A 19850-nucleotide genomic window follows, 5' to 3' on the forward strand; every position below is an offset into this window, starting at 1 on the left:
TTTATTTACCTTTTTTCCCCTCTATTTATTTACCTCTTTTGTTTTCTCTATTTATTTACCTATTTTTTCTCTAGATAATTTACCTATTTTTTCTATATTTATTTACCTATTCTTTCTCTATTTATTTTCCAATTTTTTCTCTATTCATTTACTTTTTTCTATTTATTTACCTCTTTCTTTCTCTAATTTATACACCTATATTTTCTATATTTATTTACCTGTTTTTCTCTATTAATTTACCTATTTTTTCTCTAGTTATTTACCTCTTTTTTCTGTATTTATTTACCTACTTTGTTTTCTCTACTTCATGACCTATTTTTCACAATTTCTTTATCTATTTTTTTCTCTAATTTATTTACAATTTTTTTCTCTGTTTATTTACCTATTTTTTCCTCTAATTTATTTATCTATTTTTTCCTCTAATTTATTTACCTATTTTCTCTCTACCTAATTTACCTATTTTTCTCTATTTATTTCCCTATTTTTTCTCTAGTTTATTTACCTCTATTTTCTGTATTTATTTACCTACTTTGTTTTCTCTACTTCATTACCTATTTTTCTCTGTTTATTTACCTATTTTTTCCTCTAATTTATTTACCTATTTTTTATTTACCTTTTTTCCTTTGGTTTATTTACCTATTTTTCTCTATTTATACACCTATTTTTTCTCTACCTAATTTACCTATTTTTCTGTATTTATTTACCTATTTTTTTATCTATTTATTTACCTCTTTTGTTTTCTCTATTTATTTACCTATTTTTCTCTAGATAATTTACCTATTTTTTCTCTGTTTATTTACCTACTTTTTCTCTATTATATTTACCTACCTTTTCTCTATTTATTTACCTATTCTTCTCTATATATTTACCTATTTCTCTCTCTCATTTACTTACGTATTTTTCTCTGCTTATTTACCTATTTTTTCCTCTAATTTATTTACATATTTTTTATTTACCTTTTTTTCTTTGGTTTATTTACCTATTTTTCTCTATTTATACACCTATTTTTTCTCTAGCTAATTTACCTATTTTTCTGTATTTATTTACCTTTTTCGTTTTCTCTAATTATTTACCTCTTTTGTTTTCTCTAGTTATTTACCTCTTTTTTCTGTATTTATTTACCTACTTTGTTTTCTCTACTTCATTACCTATTTTTCTCTATTTATTTACCTATTCTTCTCTAGTTATTTACCTCTTTTTCTGTATTTATTTACCTCTTTCGTTTTCTCTAATTATTTACCTCTTTTGTTTTCTCTAGTTATTTACCTCTTTTTTTTGTATTTATTTACCTACTTTGTTTTCTCTACTTCATTACCTATTTTTCTCTATTTATTTGCCTATTTTTTTCTCTAAATTATTTACCTATTTTTCTCTATTTATTTACCTATTTTCTGTATTTATTTACCTCCTTTGTATTCTCTACTTCATTACCTATTTTTCACTATTTCTTTATCTATTTTTTTCTCTAATTTATTTACAAATTTTTTCTTTGTTTATTTACCTATTTTTTCTCTATTTATTTACCTCTTTCGTTTTCTCTATTTATTTACCTATTTTTCTCTAGATAATTTACCTATTTTTTCTCTATTTATTTACCTATTCTTCTCTAGTTATTTACCTCTTTTTCTGTATTTATTTGCCTACTTTGTTTTCTCTACTTCATTACCTATTTTTCTCTATTTATTTGCATATTATTTTCTCTAAATTATTTACCTATTTTTCTCTATTTATTTACCTATTTTCTGTATTTATTTACCTCCTTTGTATTCTCTACTTCATTACCTATTTTTCACAATTTCTTTATCTATTTTTTCTCTAATTTATTTACAAATTTTTTCTCTGTTTATTTACCTATTCTTCTTTACTTATTTACCTCTTTTTTCTCTAATTTATTTACCTATTTTTCTCTATTTATTTACCTCCTTTGTTTTCTCTATTTATTTACCTTTTTACCCTCTATTTATTTACCTATTTTTTTTAATTAGATATTTTTCTCTATTTATACACCTATTTTTTCTCTACTTTATTTACCTCTTTTTCTGTATTTATTTACCTACTTTGTTTTCTCTACTACATTACCTATTTTTCTCTGTTTATTTACCTATTTTTCCCTCTAATTTATTTATCTATTTCTTTCTCTAATTTATTTACCTATTTTTCTCTATTTATTTACCTCCTTTGTTTTCTCTATTTATTTACCTTTTTTCCCCTCTATTTATTTACCTCTTTTGTTTTCTCTATTTATTTACCTATTTTTCTCTAGATAATTTACCTATTTTTTCTATATTTATTTACCTATTTTTCTCTATTTATTTTCCAATTTTGTCTCTATTCATTTACTTTTTTCTATTTATTTACCTCTTTCTTTCTCTAATTTATACACCTATATTTTCTCTATTTATTTACCTGTTTTTCTCTATTTATTTACCTATTTTTTCTCTAGTTATTTACCTCTTTTTTCTGTATTTATTTACCTACTTTGTTTTCTCTACTTCATTACCTATTTTTCACAATTTCTTTATCTATTTTTTTCTCTAATTTATTTACAAATTTTTTCTCTGTTTATTTACCTATTTTTCCTCTACTTTATTTATCTATTTTTTTCTCTAATTTATTTACCTATTTTTCTCTATTTATTTACCTCCTTTGTTTTCTCTATTTATTTACCTTTTTTCCCCTCTATTTATTTACCTCTTTTGTTTTCCCTATTTATTTACCTATTTTTCTCTAGATAATTTACCTATTTTTTCTATATTTATTTACCTATTTTTTCTCTATTTATTTTCCAATTTTGTCTCTATTCATTTACTTTTTTCTATTTATTTACCTCTTTCTTTCTCTAATTTATACACCTATATTTTCTCTATTTATTTACCTGTTTTTCTCTATTTATTTACCTATTTTTTCTCTAGTTATTTACCTCTTTTTTCTGTATTTATTTACCTACTTTGTTTTCTCTACTCCATTACCTATTTTTCACAATTCCTTTATCTATTTTTTTCTCTAATTTATTTACAAATTTTTTCTCTGTTTATTTACCTATTTTTTCCTCTAATTTATTTATCTATTTTTTTCTCTAATTTATTTACCTATTTTTTCTCTACCTAATTTACCTATTTTTTCCTCTAATTTATTTATTTTTTTTTTCTCTAATTTATTTACCTATTTTTTCTCTATTTATTTACGTCCTTTGTTTTCTCTATTTATTTACCTTTTTTCCCCTCTATTTATTTACCTCTTTTGTTTTCTCTATTTATTTACCTATTTTTTCTCTAGATAATTTACCTATTTTTTCTATATTTATTTACCTATTCTTTCTCTATTTAATTTCCAATTTTTTCTCTATTCATTTACTTTTTTCTATTTATTTACCTCTTTCTTTCTCTAATTTATACACCTATATTTTCTATATTTATTTACCTGTTTATCTCTATTTATTTACCTATTTTTTCTCTAGTTATTTACCTCTTTTTTCTGTATTTATTTACCTACTTTGTTTTCTCTACTTCATGACCTATTTTTCACAATTTCTTTATCTATTTTTTTCTCTAATTTATTTACAATTTTTTTCTCTGTTTATTTACCTATTTTTTCCTCTAATTTATTTATCTATTTTTTCCTCTAATTTATTTACCTATTTTCTCTCTACCTAATTTACCTATTTTTCTCTATTTATTTCCCTATTTTTTCTCTAGTTTATTTACCTCTATTTTCTGTATTTATTTACCTACTTTGTTTTCTCTACTTCATTACCTATTTTTCTCTGTTTATTTACCTATTTTTTCCTCTAATTTATTTACCTATTTTTTATTTACCTTTTTTCCTTTGGTTTATTTACCTATTTTTCTCTATTTATACACCTATTTTTTCTCTACCTAATTTACCTATTTTTCTGTATTTATTTACCTATTTTTTTATCTATTTATTTACCTCTTTTGTTTTCTCTATTTATTTACCTATTTTTCTCTAGATAATTTACCTATTTTTTCTCTGTTTATTTACCTACTTTTTCTCTATTATATTTACCTACCTTTTCTCTATTTATTTACCTATTCTTCTCTATATATTTACCTATTTCTCTCTCTCATTTATTTACGTATTTTTCTCTGCGTATTTACCTATTTTTTCCTCTAATTTATTTACATATTTTTTATTTACCTTTTTTTCTTTGGTTTATTTACCTATTTTTCTCTATTTATACACCTATTTTTTCTCTAGCTAATTTACCTATTTTTCTGTATTTATTTACCTTTTTCGTTTTCTCTAATTATTTACCTCTTTTGTTTTCTCTAGTTATTTACCTCTTTTTTCTGTATTTATTTACCTACTTTGTTTTCTCTACTTCATTACCTATTTTTCTCTATTTATTTACCTATTCTTCTCTAGTTATTTACCTCTTTTTCTGTATTTATTTACCTCTTTCGTTTTCTCTAATTATTTACCTCTTTTGTTTTCTCTAGTTATTTACCTCTTTTTTCTGTATTTATTTACCTACTTTGTTTTCTCTACTTCATTACCTATTTTTCTCTATTTATTTGCCTATTTTTTTCTCTAAATTATTTACCTATTTTTCTCTATTTATTTACCTATTTTCTGTATTTATTTACCTCCTTTGTATTCTCTACTTCATTACCTATTTTTCACTATTTCTTTATCTATTTTTTTCTCTAATTTATTTACAAATTTTTTCTTTGTTTATTTACCTATTTTTTCTCTATTTATTTACCTCTTTCGTTTTCTCTATTTATTTACCTATTTTTCTCTAGATAATTTACCTATTTTTTCTCTATTTATTTACCTATTCTTCTCTAGTTATTTACCTCTTTTTCTGTATTTATTTGCCTACTTTGTTTTCTCTACTTCATTACCTATTTTTCTCTATTTATTTGCATATTATTTTCTCTAAATTATTTACCTATTTTTCTCTATTTATTTACCTATTTTCTGTATTTATTTACCTCCTTTGTATTCTCTACTTCATTACCTATTTTTCACAATTTCTTTATCTATTTTTTCTCTAATTTATTTACAAATTTTTTCTCTGTTTATTTACCTATTCTTCTTTACTTATTTACCTCTTTTTTCTCTAATTTATTTACCTATTTTTCTCTATTTATTTACCTCCTTTGTTTTCTCTATTTATTTACCTTTTTTCCCTCTATTTATTTACCTATTTTTTTTAATTAGATATTTTTCTCTATTTATACACCTATTTTTTCTCTACTTTATTTACCTCTTTTTTCTGTATTTATTTACCTACTTTGTTTTCTCTACTACATTACCTATTTTTCTCTGTTTATTTACCTATTTTTTCCTCTAATTTATTTACCTATTTTTTATTTACCTTATTTCCTTTGGTTTATTGACCTATTTTTCTCTATTTATACACCTATTTTTTCTCTACCTAATTTACCTATTTTTCTCTAATTATTTCCCTATTTTTTCTCTATTTATTTACCTCTTTTGTTTTCTCTATTTATTTACCTATTTTTTCTCTACCTAATTTACCCATTTTTTCCTCTAATTTATTTATCTATTTTTTTTCTCTAATTTATTTACCTATTTTTTCTCTATTTATTTACGTCCTTTGTTTTCTCTATTTATTTACCTTTATTCCCCTCTATTTATTTACCTCTTTTGTTTTCTCTATTTATTTACCTATTTTTTCTCTAGATAATTTACCTATTTTTTCTATACTTATTTACCTATTCTTTCTCTATTTATTTTCCAATTTTTTCTCTATTCATTTACTTTTTTCTATTTATTTACCTCTTTGTTTCTCTAATTTATACACCTATATTTTTTCTATTTATTTACCTGTTTTTCTCTATTAATTTACCTATTTTTTCTCTAGTTATTTACCTCTTTTTTCTGTATTTATTTACCTACTTTGTTTTCTCTACTTCATTACCTATTTTTCACAATTTCTTTATCTATTTTTTTCTCTAATTTATTTACAAATTTTTTCTTTGTTTATTTACCTATTTTTTCCTCTAATTTATTTATCTATTTTTTTCTCTAATTTATTTACCTATTTTTCTCTATTTATTTACCTCCTTTGTTTTCTCTATTTATTTACCTTTTTTCCCCTCTATTTATTTACCTCTTTTGTTTTCTCTATTTATTTACCTATTTTTCTCTAGATAATTTACCTATTTTTTCTATATTTATTTACCTATTTTTCTCTATTTATTTTCCAATTTTGTCTCTATTCATTTACTTTTTTCTATTTATTTACCTCTTTCTTTCTCTAATTTATACACCTATATTTTCTCTATTTATTTACCTGTTTTTCTCTATTTATTTACCTATTTTTTCTCTAGTTATTTACCTCTTTTTTCTGTATTTATTTACCTACTTTGTTTTCTCTACTTCATTACCTATTTTTCACAATTCCTTTATCTATTTTTTTCTCTAATTTATTTACAAATTTTTTCTCTGTTTATTTACCTATTTTTTCCTCTAATTTATTTATCTATTTTTTTCTCTAATTTATTTACCTATTTTTTCTCTACCTAATTTACCTATTTTTTCCTCTAATTTATTTATCTATTTTTTTCTCTAATTTATTTACCTATTTTTTCTCTATTTATTTACGTCCTTTGTTTTCTCTATTTATTTACCTTTTTTCCCCTCTATTTATTTACCTCTTTTGTTTTCTCTATTTATTTACCTATTTTTTCTCTAGATAATTTACCTATTTTTTCTATATTTATTTACCTATTCTTTCTCTATTTATTTTCCAATTTTTTCTCTATTCATTTACTTTTTTCTATTTATTTACCTCTTTCTTTCTCTAATTTATACACCTATATTTTCTATATTTATTTACCTGTTTATCTCTATTTATTTACCTATTTTTTCTCTAGTTATTTACCTCTTTTTTCTGTATTTATTTACCTACTTTGTTTTCTCTACTTCATGACCTATTTTTCACAATTTCTTTATCTATTTTTTTCTCTAATTTATTTACAATTTTTTTCTCTGTTTATTTACCTATTTTTTCCTCTAATTTATTTATCTATTTTTTCCTCTAATTTATTTACCTATTTTCTCTCTACCTAATTTACCTATTTTTCTCTATTTATTTCCCTATTTTTCTCTAGATAATTTACCTATTTTTTCTCTGTTTATTTACCTACTTTTTCTCTATTATATTTACCTACCTTTTCTCTATTTATTTACCTATTCTTCTCTATATATTTACCTATTTTTCTCTCTCATTTATTTACGTATTTTTCTCTGCTTATTTACCTATTTTAGCCTCTAATTTATTTACATATTTTTTATTTACCTTTTTTTCTTTGGTTTATTTACCTATTTTTCTCTATTTATACACCTATTTTTTCTCTAGCTAATTTACCTATTTTTCTGTATTTATTTACCTCTTTCGTTTTCTCTAATTATTTACCTCTTTTGTTTTCTCTAGTTATTTACCTCTTTTTTCTGTAATTATTTACCTACTTTGTTTTCTCTACTTCATTACCTATTTTTCTCTATTTATTTACCTATTCTTCTCTAGTTATTTACCTCTTTTTCTGTATTTATTTACCTCTTTCGTTTTCTCTAATTATTTACCTCTTTTGTTTTCTCTAGTTATTTACCTCTTTTTTCTGTATTTATTTACCTACTTTGTGTTCTCTACTTCATTACCTATTTTTCTCTATTTATTTGCCTATTTTTTTTCTAAATTATTTACCTATTTTTCTCTATTTATTTACCTATTTTCTGTATTTATTTACCACCTTTGCATTCTCTACTTCATTACCTATTTTTCACTATTTCTTTATCTATTTTTTTCTCTAATTTATTTACAAATTTTTTCTTTGTTTATTTACCTATTTTTTCTCTATTTATTTACCTCTTTCGTTTTCTCTATTTATTTACCTATTTTTCTCTAGATAATTTACCTATTTTTTCTCTATTTATTTACCTATTCTTCTCTAGTTATTTACCTCTTTTTCTGTATTTATTTGCCTACTTTGTTTTCTCTACTTCATTACCTATTTTTCTCTATTTATTTGCATATTATTTTCTCTAAATTATTTACCTATTTTTCTCTATTTATTTACCTATTTTCTGTATTTATTTACCTCCTTTGTATTCTCTACTTCATTACTTATTTTTCACAATTTCTTTATCTATTTTTTTTCTAATTTATTTACAAATTTTTTCTCTGTTTATTTACCTATTCTTCTTTACTTATTTACCTCTTTTTTCTCTAATTTATTTACCTATTTTTCTCTATTTATTTACCTCCTTTGTTTTCTCTATTTATTTACCTTTTTTCCCTCTATTTATTTACCTATTTTTTTTAATTAGATATTTTTCTCTATTTATACACCTATTTTTTCTCTACTTTATTTACCTCTTTTTTCTGTATTTATTTACCTACTTTGTTTTCTCTACTACATTACCTATTTTTCTCTGTTTATTTACCTATTTTTTCCTCTAATTTATTTACCTATTTTTTATTTACCTTATTTCCTTTGGTTTATTTACCTACTTTTCTCTATTTATACACCTATTTTTTCTCTACCTAATTTACCTATTTTTCTCTAATTATTTCCCTATTTTTTCTCTATTTATTTACCTCTTTTGTTTTCTCTATTTATTTACCTATTTTTTCTCTAGATAATTTACCTATTTTTTCTATATTTATTTACCTATTTTTTCTCTATTTATTTTCCAATTTTGTCTCTATTCATTTACTCTTTTCTATTTATTTACCTCTTTCTTTCTCTAATTTATACACCTATATTTTCTCTATTTATTTACCTGTTTTTCTCTATTTATTTACCTATTTTTTCTCTAGTTATTTACCTCTTTTTTCTGTATTTATTTACCTCCTTTGCATTCTCTACTTCATTACCTACTTTTCACTATTTCTTTATCTATTTTTTTCTCTAATTTATTTACAAATTTTTTCTTTGTTTATTTACCTATTTTTTCTCTATTTATTTACCTCTTTCGTTTTCTCTATTTATTTACCTATTTTTCTCTAGATAATTTACCTATTTTTTCTCTATTTATTTACCTATTCTTCTCTAGTTATTTACCTCTTTTTCTGTATTTATTTGCCTACTTTGTTTTCTCTACTTCATTACCTATTTTTCTCTATTTATTTGCATATTATTTTCTCTAAATTATTTACCTATTTTTCTCTATTTATTTACCTATTTTCTGTATTTATTTACCTCCTTTGTATTCTCTACTTCATTACTTATTTTTCACAATTTCTTTATCTATTTTTTTTCTAATTTATTTACAAATTTTTTCTCTGTTTATTTACCTATTCTTCTTTACTTATTTACCTCTTTTTTCTCTAATTTATTTACCTATTTTTCTCTATTTATTTACCTCCTTTGTTTTCTCTATTTATTTACCTATTTTTTCTCTATTTATTTTCCAATTTTGTCTCTATTCATTTACTTTTTTCTATTTATTTACCTCTTTCTTTCTCTAATTTATACACCTATATTTTCTCTATTTATTTACCTGTTTTTCTCTATTTATTTACCTATTTTTTCTCTAGTTATTTACCTCTTTTTCTGTATTTATTTACCTACTTTGTTTTCTCTACTTCATTACCTATTTTTCACAATTTCTTTATCTATTTTTTTCTCTAATTTATTTACAAATTTTTTCTCTGTTTATTTACCTATTTTTCCTCTACTTTATTTATCTATTTTTTTCTCTAATTTATTTACCTATTTTTTCTCTACCTAATTTACCCATTTTTTCCTCTAATTTATTTATCTATTTTTTCTCTAATTTATTTACCTATTTTTCTCTATTTATTTACCTCCTTTGTTTTCTCTATTTATTTACCTTTTTTCCCTTCTATTTATTTACCTCTTTTGTTTTCTCTATTTATTTACCTATTTTTCTCTAGATAATTTACCTATTTTTTCTATATTTATTTACCTATTTTTTCTCTATTTATTTTCCAATTTTGTCTCTATTCATTTACTTTTTTCTATTTATTTACCTCTTTCTTTCTCTAATTTATACACCTATATTTTCTCTATTTATTTACCTGTTTTTCTCTATTTATTTACCTATTTTCTCTCTAGTTATTTACCTCTTTTTTCTGTATTTATTTACCTACTTTGTTTTCTCTACTTCATTACCTATTTTTCACAATTCCTTTATCTATTTTTTTCTCTAATTTATTTACAAATTTTTTCTCTGTTTATTTACCTATTTTTTCCTCTAATTTATTTATCTATTTTTTCTCTAATTTATTTACCTATTTTTTCTCTACCTAATTTACCTATTTTTTCCTCTAATTTATTTATCTATTTTTTTCTCTAATTTATTTACCTATTTTTTCTCTATTTATTTACGTCCTTTGTTTTCTCTATTTATTTACCTTTTTTCCCCTCTATTTATTTACCTCTTTTGTTTTCTCTATTTATTTACCTATTTTTTCTCTAGATAATTTACCTATTTTTTCCATATTTATTTACCTATTCTTTCTCTATTTATTTTCCAATTTTTTCTCTATTCATTTACTTTTTTCTATTTATTTACCTCTTTCTTTCTCTAATTTATACACCTATATTTTCTATATTTATTTACCTATTTTTCTCTATTTATACACCTATTTTTTCTCTACCTAATTTACCTATTTTTCTGTATTTATTTACCTATTTTTTTATCTATTTATTTACCTCTTTTGTTTTCTCTATTTATTTACCTATTTTTCTCTAGATAATTTACCTATTTTTTCTCTGTTTATTTACCTACTTTTTCTCTATTATATTTACCTACCTTTTCTCTATTTATTTACCTATTCTTCTCTATATATTTACCTATTTTTCTCTCTCATTTATTTACGTATTTTTCTCTGCTTATTTACCTATTTTTTCCTCTAATTTATTTACATATTTTTTATTTACCTATTTTTCTCTATTTATACACCTATTTTTTCTCTAGCTAATTTATCTATTTTTCTGTATTTATTTACCTCTTTCGTTTTCTCTAATTATTTACCTCTTTTGTTTTCTCTAGTTATTTACCTCTTTTTTCTGTATTTATTTACCTACTTTGTTTTCTCTACTTCATTACCTATTTTTCTCTATTTATTTACCTATTCTTCTCTAGTTATTTACCTCTTTTTCTGTATTTATTTACCTCTTTCGTTTTCTCTAATTATTTACCTCTTTTGTTTTCTCTAGTTATTTACCTCTTTTTTCTGTATTTATTTACCTACTTTGTTTTCTCTACTTCATTACCTATTTTTCTCTATTTATTTGCCTATTTTTTTCTCTAAATTATTTACCTATTTTTCTCTATTTATTTACCTATTTTCTGTATTTATTTACCTCCTTTGCATTCTCTACTTCATTACCTATTTTTCACTATTTCTTTATCTATTTTTTTCTCTAATTTATTTACAAATTTTTTCTTTGTTTATTTACCTATTTTTCTCTATTTATTTACCTCTTTCGTTTTCTCTATTTATTTACCTATTTTTCTCTAGATAATTTACCTATTTTTTCTCTATTTATTTACCTCTTTCGTTTTCTCTATTTATTTACCTATTTTTCTCTAGATAATTTACCTATTTTTTCTCTATTTATTTACCTATTCTTCTCTAGTTATTTACCTCTTTTTCTGTATTTATTTGCCTACTTTGTTTTCTCTACTTCATTACCTATTTTTCTCTATTTATTTGCATATTATTTTCTCTAAATTATTTACCTATTTTTCTCTATTTATTTACCTATTTTCTGTATTTATTTACCTCCTTTGTATTCTCTACTTCATTACCTATTTTTCACAACTTCTTTATCTATTTTTTCTCTAATTTATTTACAAATTTTTTCTCTGTTTATTTACCTATTCTTCTTTACTTATTTACCTCTTTTTTCTCTAATTTATTTACCTATTATTCTCTATTTATTTACCTCCTTTGTTTTCTCTATTTATTTACCTTTTTTCCCTCTATTTATTTACCTATTTTTTTTAATTACATATTTTTCTCTATTTATACACCTATTTTTTCTCTACTTTATTTACCTCTTTTTTCTGTATTTATTTACCTACTTTGTTTTCTCTACTACATTACCTATTTTTCTCTGTTTATTTACCTATTTTTTCCTCTAATTTATTTACCTATTTTTTATTTACCTTATTTCCTTTGGTTTATTTACCTATTTTTCTCTATTTATACACCTATTTTTTCTCTACCTAATTTACCTATTTTTCTCTAATTATTTCCCTATTTTTTCTCTATTTATTTACCTCTTTTGTTTTCTCTATTTATTTACCTATTTTTTCTCTAGATAATTTACCTATTTTTTCTATATTTATTTACCTATTTTTTCTCTATTTATTTTCCAATTTTGTCTCTATTCATTTACTTTTTTCTATTTATTTACCTCTTTCTTTCTCTAATTTATACACCTATATTTTCTCTATTTATTTACCTGTTTTTCTCTATTTATTTACCTATTTTTTCTCTAGTTATTTACCTCTTTTTTCTGTATTTATTTGCCTACTTTGTTTTCTCTACTTCATTACCTATTTTTCTCTATTTATTTGCATATTATTTTCTCTAAATTATTTACCTATTTTTCTCTATTTATTTACCTATTTTCTGTATTTATTTACCTCCTTTGTATTCTCTACTTCATTACCTATTTTTCACAATTTCTTTATCTATTTTTTCTCTAATTTATTTACAAATTTTTTCTCTGTTTATTTACCTATTCTTCTTTACTTATTTACCTCTTTTTTCTCTAATTTATTTACCTATTTTTCTCTATTTATTTACCTCCTTTGTTTTCTCTATTTATTTACCTTTTTTCCCTCTATTTATTTACCTATTTTTTTTAATTAGATATTTTTCTCTATTTATACACCTATTTTTTCTCTACTTTATTTACCTCTTTTTTCTATATTTATTTACCTCTTTTGTTTTTCTATTTATTTACCTACTTTTTCTCTAGATAATTTACCTATTTTTTCTATATTTATTTACCTATTTTTTCTCTATTTATTTTCCAATTTTGTCTCTATTCATTTACTTTTTTCTATTTATTTACCTGTTTCTTTCTCTAATTTATACACCTATATTTTCTCTATTTATTTACCTGTTTTTCTCTATTTATTTACCTATTTTTTCTCTAGTTATTTACCTCTTTTTTCTGTATTTATTTACCTACTTTGTTTTCTCTACTTCATTACCTATTTTTCACAATTTCTTTATCTATTTTTTTCTCTAATTTATTTACAAATTTTTTCTCTGTTTATTTACCTATTTTTCCTCTACTTTATTTATCTATTTTTTTCTCTAATTTATTTACCTATTTTTTCTCTACCTAATTTACCCATTTTTTCCTCTAATTTATTTATCTATTTTTTTCTCTAATTTATTTACCTATTTTTTCTCTATTTATTTACGTCCTTTGTTTTCTCTATTTATTTACCTTTTTTCCCCTCTATTTATTTACCTCTTTTGTTTTCTCTATTTATTTACCTATTTTTTCTCTAGATAATTTACCTATTTTTTCTATATTTATTTACCTATTCTTTCTCTATTTATTTTCCAATTTTTTCTCTATTCATTTACTTTTTTCTATTTATTTACCTCTTTCTTTCTCTAATTTATACACCTATATTTTTTCTATTTATTTACCTGTTTTTCTCTATTAATTTACCTATTTTTTCTCTAGTTATTTACCTCTTTTTTCTGTATTTATTTACCTACTTTGTTTTCTCTACTTCATTACCTATTTTTCACAATTTCTTTATCTATTTTTTTTCTCTAATTTATTTACAAATTTTTTCTGTGTTTATTTACCTATTTTTTCCTCTAATTTATTTATCTATTTTTTTCTCTAATTTATTTACCTATTTTTCTCTATTTATTTACCTCCTTTGTTTTCTCTATTTATTTACCTTTTTTCCCCTCTATTTATTTACCTCTTTTGTTTTCTCTATTTATTTACCTATTTTTCTCTAGATAATTTACCTATTTTTTCTATATTTATTTACCTATTTTTTCTCTATTTATTTTCCAATTTTGTCTCTATTCATTTACTTTTTTCTATTTATTTACCTCTTTCTTTCTCTAATTTATACACCTATATTTTCTCTATTTATTTACCTGTTTTTCTCTATTTATTTACCTATTTTTCTCTATTTATTTACCTCCTTTGTTTTCTCTATTTATTTACCTTTTTTCCCTTCTATTTATTTACCTCTTTTGTTTTCTCTATTTATTTACCTATTTTTCTCTAGATAATTTACCTATTTTTTCTATATTTATTTACCTATTTTTTCTCTATTTATTTTCCAATTTTGTCTCTATTCATTTACTTTTTTCTATTTATTTACCTCTTTCTTTCTCTAATTTATACACCTATATTTTCTCTATTTATTTACCTGTTTTTCTCTATTTATTTACCTATTTTTTCTCTAGTTATTTACCTCTTTTTTCTGTATTTATTTACCTACTTTGTTTTCTCTACTTCATTACCTATTTTTCACAATTCCTTTATCTATTTTTTTCTCTAATTTATTTACAAATTTTTTCTCTGTTTATTTACCTATTTTTTCCTCTAATTTATTTATCTATTTTTTTCTCTAATTTATTTACCTATTTTTTCTCTACCTAATTTACCTATTTTTTCCTCTAATTTATTTATCTATTTTTTTCTCTAATTTATTTACCTATTTTTTCTCTATTTATTTACGTCCTTTGTTTTCTCTATTTATTTACCTTTTTTCCCCTCTATTTATTTACCTCTTTTGTTTTCTCTATTTATTTACCTATTTTTTCTCTAGATAATTTACCTATTTTTTCCATATTTATTTACCTATTCTTTCTCTATTTATTTTCCAATTTTTTCTCTATTCATTTACTTTTTTCTATTTATTTACCTCTTTCTTTCTCTAATTTATACACCTATATTTTCTATATTTATTTACCTATTTTTCTCTATTTATACACCTATTTTTTCTCTACCTAATTTACCTATTTTTCTGTATTATTTACCTATTTTTTTATCTATTTATTTACCTCTTTTGTTTTCTCTATTTATTTACCTATTTTTCTCTAGATAATTTACCTATTTTTTCTCTGTTTATTTACCTACTTTTTCTCTATTATATTTACCTACCTTTTCTCTATTTATTTACCTATTCTTCTCTATATATTTACCTATTTTTCTCTCTCATTTATTTACGTATTTTTCTCTGCTTATTTACCTATTTTTTCCTCTAATTTATTTACATATTTTTTATTTACCTTTTTTTCTTTGGTTTATTTACCTATTTTTCTCTATTTATACACCTATTTTTTCTCTAGCTAATTTACCTATTTTTCTGTATTTATTTACCTCTTTCGTTTTCTCTAATTATTTACCTCTTTTGTTTTCTCTAGTTATTTACCTCTTTTTTCAGTATTTATTTACCTACTTTGTTTTCTCTACTTCGTTACCTATTTTTCTCTATTTATTTACCTATTCTTCTCTGGTTATTTACCTCTTTTTCTGTATTTATTTACCTCTTTCGTTTTCTCTAATTATTTACCTCTTTTGTTTTCTCTAGTTATTTACCTCTTTTTTCTGTATTTATTTACCTACTTTGTTTTCTCTACTTCATTACCTATTTTTCTCTATTTATTTGCATATTATTTTCTCTAAATTATTTACCTATTTTTCTCTATTTATTTACCTATTTTCTGTATTTATTTACCTCCTTTGTATTCTCTACTTCATTACCTATTTTTTCACAACTTCTTTATCTATTTTTTCTCTAATTTATTTACAAATTTTTTCTCTGTTTATTTACCTATTCTTCTTTACTTATTTACCTCTTTTTTCTCTAATTTATTTACCTATTATTCTCTATTATTTACCTCCTTTGTTTTCTCTATTTATTTACCTTTTTTCCCTCTATTTATTTACCTATTTTTTTTAATTACATATTTTTCTCTATTTATACACCTATTTTTCTCTACTTTATTTACCTCTTTTTTCTGTATTTATTTACCTACTTTGTTTTCTCTACTACATTACCTATTTTTCTCTGTTTATTTACCTATTTTTTCCTCTAATTTATTTACCTATTTTTTATTTACCTTATTTCCTTTGGTTTATTTACCTATTTTTCTCTATTTATACACCTATTTTTTCTCTACCTAATTTACCTATTTTTCTCTAATTATTTCCCTATTTTTTCTCTATTTATTTACCTCTTTTGTTTTCTCTATTTATTTACCTATTTTTCTCTAGATAATTTACCTATTTTTTCTATATTTATTTACCTATTTTTTCTCTATTTATTTTCCAATTTTGTCTCTATTCATTTACTTTTTTCTATTTATTTACCTCTTTCTTTCTCTAATTTATACACCTATATTTTCTCTATTTATTTACCTGTTTTTCTCTATTTATTTACCTATTTTTTCTCTAGTTCTTTACCTCTTTTTTCTGTATTTATTTGCCTACTTTGTTTTCTCTACTTCATTACCTATTTTTCTCTATTTATTTGCATATTATTTTCTCTAAATTATTTACCTATTTTTCTCTATTTATTTACCTATTTTCTGTATTTATTTACCTCCTTTGTATTCTCTACTTCATTACCTATTTTTCACAATTTGTTTATCTATTTTTTCTCTAATTTATTTACAAATTTTTTCTCTGTTTATTTACCTATTCTTCTTTACTTATTTACCTCTTTTTTCTCTAATTTATTTACCTATTTTTCTCTATTTATTTACCTCCTTTGTTTTCTCTATTTATTTACCTTTTTTCCCTCTATTTATTTACCTATTTTTTTTAATTAGATATTTTTTCTCTATTTATACACCTATTTTTTCTCTACTTTATTTACCTCTTTTTTCTATATTTATTTACCTCTTTTGTTTTCTCTATTTATTTACCTATTTTTTCTCTAGATAATTTACCTATTTTTTCTATATTTATTTACCTATTTTTTCTCTATTTATTTTCCAATTTTGTCTCTATTCATTTACTTTTTTCTATTTATTTACCTCTTTCTTTCTCTAATTTATACACCTATATTTTCTCTATTTATTTACCTGTTTTTCTCTATTTATTTACCTATTTTTTCTCTAGTTATTTACCTCTTTTTTCTGTATTTATTTACCTACTTTGTTTTCTCTACTTCATTACCTATTTTTCACAATTTCTTTATCTATTTTTTTCTCTAATTTATTTACAAATTTTTTCTCTGTTTATTTACCTATTTTTCCTCTACTTTATTTATCTATTTTTTTCTCTAATTTATTTACCTATTTTTTCTCTACCTAATTTACCCATTTTTTCCTCTAATTTATTTATCTATTTTTTTCTCTAATTTATTTACCTATTTTTTCTCTATTTATTTACGTCCTTTGTTTTCTCTATTTATTTACCTTTTTTCCCCTCTATTTATTTACCTCTTTTGTTTTCTCTATTTATTTACCTATTTTTTCTCTAGATAATTTACCTATTTTTTCTATATTTATTTACCTATTCTTTCTCTATTTATTTTCCAATTTTTTCTCTATTCATTTACTTTTTTCTATTTATTTACCTCTTTCTTTCTCTAATTTATACACCTATATTTTTTCTATTTATTTACCTGTTTTTCTCTATTAATTTACCTATTTTTTCTCTAGTTATTTACCTCTTTTTTCTGTATTTATTTACCTACTTTGTTTTCTCTACTTCATTACCTATTTTTCACAATTTCTTTATCTATTTTTTTCTCTAATTTATTTACAAATTTTTTCTGTGTTTATTTACCTATTTTTTCCTCTAATTTATTTATCTATTTTTTTCTCTAATTTATTTACCTATTTTTCTCTATTTATTTACCTCCTTTGTTTTCTCTATTTATTTACCTTTTTTCCCCTCTATTTATTTACCTCTTTTGTTTTCTCTATTTATTTACCTATTTTTTCTCTAGATAATTTACCTATTTTTCTATATTTATTTACCTATTTTTTCTCTATTTATTTTCCAATTTTTTCTCTATTTATTTTCCAATTTTTTCTCTATTCATTTACTTTTTTCTATTTATTTACCTCTTTCTTTCTCTAATTTATACACCTATATTTTCTCTATTTATTTACCTATTTTTCTCTATTTATTTACCTATTGTTTCTCTAGTTATTTACCTATTTTTCTCCATATATTTACCTATTTTTCTCTCTCATTTATACACCTATATTTTCTCTATTTATTTACCTGTTTTTCTCTATTTATTTACCTATTTTTTCTCTAGTTATTTACCTCTTTTTCTGTATTTATTTACCTACTTTGTTTTCTCTACTTCATTACCTATTTTTCTCTATTTATTTGCCTATTTTTTCTCTAAATTATTTACCTATTTTTCTCTATTTATTTACCTCTTTTCTGTATTTATTTACCTCCTTTGTATTCTCTACTTCATTACCTATTCTTCACAATTTCTTTATCTATTTTTTCTGTAATTTATTTACAATTTTTTTCTCTATTTATTTACCTATTTTTTCCTCTAATTTATTTATCTATTTTTTTCTCTAATTTATTTACCTATTTTTTCTCTATTTATTTACCTCCTTTGTTTTCTCTATTTATTTACCTTTTTTTCCCTCTATTTATTTACCTATTTTTTTAATTAGCTATTTTTCTCTATTTATACACCAATTTTTTCTCTACCTAATTTACCTATTTTTCTGTATTTATTTACCTATTTTTTTCTCTATTTATTTACCTCTTTTGTTTTCTCTACATATTTACCTATTTTTCTCTAGCTAATTTACCTATTTTTCTGTATTTATTTACCTCTTTTGTTTTCTCTAATTATTTACCTCTTTTGTTTTCTCTATTTATTTACCTACTTTTTCTCTAGATAATTTACCTATTTTTCTGTATTTATTTACCTCTTTTGTTTTCTCTAATTATTTACCTCTTTTGTGTTCTCTATTTATTTACCTATTTTTTCTCTAGATAATTTACCTATTTTTTCTATATTTATTTACCTATTTTTTCTCTATTTATTTTCCAATTTTTTCTCTATTCATTTAATTTTTTCTATTTATTTACCTCTTTCTTTCTCTAATTTATACACCTATATTTTCTCTATTTATTTACCTGTTTTTCTCTATTTATTTACATATATTCTGTATTTATTTACCTCCTTTGTATTCTCTACTTCATTACCTATTTTTCACTATTTCTTTATCTATTTTTTTCTCTAATTTATTTACAAATTTTTTCTGTGTTTATTTACCTTTTTTCCCCTCTATTTATTTACCTCTTTTGTTTTCTCTATTTATTTACCTATTTTTCTCTAGTTATTTACCTATATTTTCTCTCATTTATTTTCCTATTTTTCTCTATTTATTTACCTATTTTTTCTCTAGTTATTTACCTCTTTTTCTGTATTTATTTACCTACTTTGTTTTCTCTACTTCATTACCTATTTTTCTCTATTTATTTGCCTATTTTTTCTCTAAATTATTTACCTATTTTTCTCTATTTATTTACCTCTTTTCTGTATTTATTTACCTCCTTTGTATTCTCTACTTCATTACCTATTTTTCACAATTTCTTTATCTATTTCTTTCTGTAATTTATTTACAATTTTTTTCTTTGTTTATTTACCTATTTTTTCCTCTAATTTATTTATCTATTTTTTTCTCTAATTTATTTACCTATTTTTTCTGTATTTATTTACCTCCTTTGTTTTCTCTATTTATTTACCTTTTTTTCCCTCTATTTATTTACCTATTTTTTTTAATTAGCTATTTTTCTCTATTTATACACCTATTTTTTCTCTACCTAATTTACCTATTTTTCTGTATTTATTTACCTATTTTTTTCTCTATTTATTTACCT

General features: G+C 21.6%; 1 long non-coding RNA gene across 10 annotated transcripts; it reads right to left on the bottom strand.

Moving 5' to 3' along the window:
- Positions 1–19: 19 nt before the first annotated feature.
- Positions 20–17991, bottom strand: LOC143378142 (uncharacterized). Of its 10 annotated transcripts, none has more exons than XR_013087654.1 (7): positions 15986–17991; positions 8620–12896; positions 7956–8282; positions 7412–7437; positions 3585–5458; positions 637–1873; positions 20–218 (listed from the first exon to the last, which is right to left on the bottom strand). It is a non-coding gene; the product is annotated as an uncharacterized LOC143378142 (long non-coding RNA). The 10 variants fall into 10 exon arrangements; XR_013087655.1 differs by lacking the exon at positions 20–218 and having other exon boundaries at positions 228–728; positions 1074–1873; XR_013087656.1 differs by lacking the exon at positions 20–218 and adding an exon at positions 228–478 and having other exon boundaries at positions 755–1873.
- Positions 17992–19850: the final 1859 nt, after the last annotated feature.

This window comes from Andrena cerasifolii, unplaced genomic scaffold (assembly GCF_050908995.1).
Source record: "Andrena cerasifolii isolate SP2316 unplaced genomic scaffold, iyAndCera1_principal scaffold0551, whole genome shotgun sequence".
Classification (NCBI taxonomy): domain Eukaryota; kingdom Metazoa; phylum Arthropoda; class Insecta; order Hymenoptera; family Andrenidae; genus Andrena; species Andrena cerasifolii.